The following is a 4733-nucleotide window of genomic DNA, read 5'->3' on the forward strand; positions in this document are numbered from 1 at the left end:
TTTTTTCTTATTAAATATTTATTATATTGAATATTTATGCACTATACACTAGCAACATAATTGATATAAACATACATCTAATTTATTATATCATATATACATTGTATATTTGTTAATATAAATAATATATTATGCATATTAGTATGTTTAACACATTTTGTCTTCAAATTAAAACAATGCTGAGATTCCATCTTACCCTAGAAAGAATGGCTATCATCATGCAATCAAGGAATAAAAAATACTGGTTCGACTGTGGGGGGAGCAACTCTTCTCCACTGTTGGTGGGAGTGTACACTGTTATACCCACTGTGGAAACTCCTCAAAAAACTAGGATTAGGAATCCCATTGGATCCAGCTATTCCCCTTCTGAGTATTTTTCCAGAAGAGTTAAACACATCATACCATAATGTTGTGTGTCCATCCATATTTACAGCAGAACAATTGGTCATAGCTAAGTCTTGGAAACAAATCAAATGCCTATCAGCTGAGGAATGATAAAAAAGATGTGATATTTTTATACTCAGCTATAAGGAAAGATTCAAGGCTTTGCAAAAGTGAATGGATGGTACCATTCTCTTAATTCAATGAATAGAGAGGTTTGTTCTAATAGTGTTTGAGACAGGATATAATGTCTATATCTTGTACAATGAACAATCACTAAGACAACAATATGCAATGTATTAATTATTGAAAATGTGCTTGTAATTGGTTGTGAAACTCTCATTGCTATTTTTTTCTGAATAAAATTATTTTTAAAGAAGAATCTTATCCTATTTAATGTTAAGATGAACTTACAAGAATTAAAATGGCCTTTGCTAATAAAGACATTGATTTATCCACAAAAAATGTCAATGGATGCAACTAGACACAATACTCATAAGTGAAATAAATCAGATTCATGTGTGTGAACATCATTCTGTCTCCCTGGTGTGAGAAACTGAAAGAGTAGATAAGGTCTAAAATGTACAATAGATACTATAAAAGGGAAAGAAACTGCTCTAAAGGAAAGAACAACTTGGATGGGGGAAAAGAGAAAAAAAAGGGGGGAGAAATGTATATGTACACAAGATAGCTAAGATCATTGTACTATCAATTCATTGAAAGCAACAGTTGGTGCTTATATTGTCTGATCAATTCTTCATGCCTATATCTGGTAATCTGGGCAACTACTTTAAAGATAACAATATTCAGCTTTGCACAGGGGCAGTATTGTAGCCAATGAGGTTTACCTGAGGAGCGATTATTGCTAATTAAAAGCTTTTCCCAATACCCCGCCATGACTACTTGAAGATAATAATATGCAATACAATGACCATTCTTGATTTCTTACCATCTTGTTTTGAAATTCTGCATTGTTTTTTTATTGCTTTTTCTCTCTAAAAAATAAAAAGTAATGATGAAAAGAAATAAAAAAGTAGTGTTCCTCATTGTTTTGAGTTGGAGCCTGAACTCAAAGTGAGTCAGAAAAGAGCTATTTGGGTTTGCTAGAGAATCTCCTCTCACCATTGTCAGACATTTTTACTTGGCCAAGACTCCCAGAAGGCACAACACGGCTTTCTGCTGTTGCTTGCCTGGTACCTGACATAAAGAGAGCACAGAATGAATAGTAGTCAAATGGAAATAAACTAAGGTATCCTTTTTGTACTAACACACGTACACATCCATACCTCCTGTGCCAGTGTGGTTACCTCCTTGTGACTTCTGAATTTTCTTACCAAGGAGTCACATTGACCATTGTCTCAGACTTCAACAGGAAAATTCCCCTGGGATGCCTGTGAGAAGTGTCAGCATTTTTTTTTCTAAATGTCCTAAGACTTGCAACTATTCAGCTCTTGGATAGGTTTTATTTGAAATGATGTGTTCATTGAGAACTTGCTAGCTCTCCTTTTTTGTTCTAACAAGGAGCAAGTTCAGACCCTCAGGCCTACTTACCAAGATCTGATGGAAGCAGAACTGAAATTGCACATTAATAATCTACACATGAGTAGTACACACTGAGCAGTCATGGCTCGGGCTACCCAGCCCATTTCATTGTTCTAAAGAAATAATGGGCTGTGGACACTTTACTGCTAAGAAAATGGAATGATCAGTAGCTTAATTGAGCTGAACATAAACGACCCTATTTAAATCTCTTAAAATCTGCAGAGGAAACAAATCTCTCCCTCGTTGAATGTTAAATCAAAATAAATTGTTAGAGAATTTCTCCATGTTCATGTAGCTTACTTCCCCCATGCTACCAAAACCAATCTAAAAAAAAAAGGCTTAGAATAATATGAAAAGGCCTCTCTGAGTAAAACATTCAGCATGGTGCAAAGCTCCAAGTAACTTTTCTTGAAGATAAAATATAACTTTCAGTTCTAAGAAAATTCAGGAGGTCCTGAAAATATCTACTAATTAAAATTGCTCAGAGGGAATTACATAATGGAACTGGATGCAATTTCTATATCTACACTTCATTAATCCAGCATTTCACAGGAACAAATGTTTGCATTGCCTTTTTCTTAAACACACACACACACACACACACACACACACACACACACACACACGAACACACACATTTCAAGCTGCCAAAACTAATTAGGTAAATCATAGCCAGTATTCTAGAATAAATTATCTCTTTATTTTCCTATTAGGTAGCTAAGCAATAATCTCCATGTGTTCCTTTCATTTTCTTTCACAAGGCTCTTTTTTTAAATGCACACCTAGCACTCTGACTTAGTGGAACTTCTCAAGATGCCTACCTTTCTTTCAGGAATAATTAACGATAACTTATGAATGAGCTGAATACCAGCTGAAATCCTGTCACATGTGCTGAACTATTAAGCCTGACTTCAAAATTTTTAACTTCTCAAATCAACATCCAGGAAGATTCCAAAACATTAGTTCTTACTTACGCAATTCTGCAAATCTTTGTCTCCTCAGTTCTAGGAAATTGGTTGAGAATCAGTATCACAGTGCATTTTTCAAGAGGATCTTTTCTTAGGGACATTCTGCTACCTTTTGATGGACTTGAGCAGTTTCTGTATATTAGGTCTTCAGGAGGTCATTCTTATGCAACTATACTTTTGTAGGAGTTGGGTGACTGTTTTAGAAAATAGTAAACAGAGACTTATTTCTTACAGTCCTGAAAGCTGGAAGTCCAGAGTCAAGAGGCTCATGTGTAGTGAGGGACTTCATTCTGTGTCCCATGACCTAAGACAGAGGAGCCCCATGGGATACAGAGAGGGTGAGGCAGGGACTGTGACAATTTTATCAGCCAAAGTTTGAGTCTGAAAACTTCATGGCCTTCCACACCATGCCAACCTCTCTGTGTGGATGTCTTCTTGTGCTCAACATTTCTTGTGATACTGCGCATTCTCATTGTATGGTCTCTACAGTAAGTGACCAGTAAGAAATTCCTCAGTATACATGGAATGCAAAAGAGCAGCAACAAAGAAGATATATCACTGAAGAGTACCATTACTTCCCCAATCACTACTTAAATATCTTAGTCGACAGCAGTGAATTCTTTTTAGTGGCTTTTTTTATATTATTTAATGTCATTTGTATCACTACAAATTTAAATTTCAGCTTTGCTGCATGTATAGAACACATGCACAACACAATATTGCTACAGAGATGACCTCTTTACAGTAAGTCTATGCTAGAGAGGGCATGAAGTATATTTTCATTGTATTCATTATGAGCCTCCCAAAACTGAATCTCATGTTCAAGAAGTAATATGGGTTCTTGTGACCTTTTCCCCAGTTCCTCTATTTATAGTGTACAAATTTTGCCAAGCCTGGGTCAAGAACTATGTCAAACATTCAAACAACATTGCAGTGTTGAATTCCTGAACACAGACCATCTCCTAGGCTTTGGTTTCATAACTGTCATGTCCTCATGAATTGAAGGTTTGTGCTTCTATTTTGAACCAATCTGTTAGACTCATTAGCATTCTCATTCACTTGCCCTACATAACAAAAGCCAGTTCCCTCTTTAGGTGTGAGAGCAACAGCTGTGGAAAATATTCAGATTATACTGGTGACCTTGTTAACAAGGAATTTGTGGGCACATTTGCCTTTATTGGATTATAATTTATAAAAATGCGATTTGACCACAATACTAATAAAAATAGGTTAACAATTATTTTTATTGTCTGGACTGTTTCGTTGTTTTATTCTATAGTTGTTATTCCAATTACAAGAATAAGAAAAACACATTTTACCATTCTCATTACAAGCTGTATAGCGTTTAATCCTAGCAGTGATTTAAAAGAAACATTAGAGTTCAGGATGCAGTAATAGCAGTAAATGTCTTTTACCAATAAAGCAAATAAGTGGGAAAGTACTGCTTCCATTCCCTCCAGCACGATCCACACAGTATCTCCATGCTGCTCTACCTGGCTCTGGAAAGCAGCTCTCCAATTCACCTTGATCGTTGGAACTATCTTACAACCCTTTTGGTTTAGGCATAACTGATCTTATGCCTTTCTGTTTCAAAATCTGTCTACAGTCCCTTGTGCCTTCTGAGAAGGAGATTGATCATTGCATGGCCTTGGAGGCTTTCTACAACAGGCTTCATCCTCAGGTCAGCCACCCGTCCATACGTGAGTCCTCTAGCTGCAGCAGGCTGCATTCTGCTGCCCATCCCCTGCGCCAGCCCTGAGCCCTCCTGGCCTTCCAGCCTCTGCTACAGGCCCAACCTGCATTCCTTGCTCACCTCACCTCCTCAGTACCATAAAGTCTCAT

The 4733-nt window shown here is 36.8% G+C and overlaps 1 non-coding gene across 1 annotated transcript; it reads left to right on the forward strand.

Moving 5' to 3' along the window:
• The first annotated feature begins 1189 nt into the window (after window positions 1-1189).
• Window positions 1190-1324, forward strand: LOC111812830. Its single transcript, XR_002818220.1, has one exon. It is a non-coding gene; the product is annotated as a U4 spliceosomal RNA (small nuclear RNA).
• The last annotated feature ends 3409 nt before the right edge of the window (window positions 1325-4733 follow it).

The sequence above is a fragment of the Octodon degus genome, unplaced genomic scaffold (genome assembly GCF_000260255.1).
Source record: "Octodon degus isolate 3935 unplaced genomic scaffold, OctDeg1.0 scaffold00145, whole genome shotgun sequence".
In the NCBI taxonomy this organism is placed as follows: Eukaryota; Metazoa; Chordata; class Mammalia; order Rodentia; family Octodontidae; genus Octodon; species Octodon degus.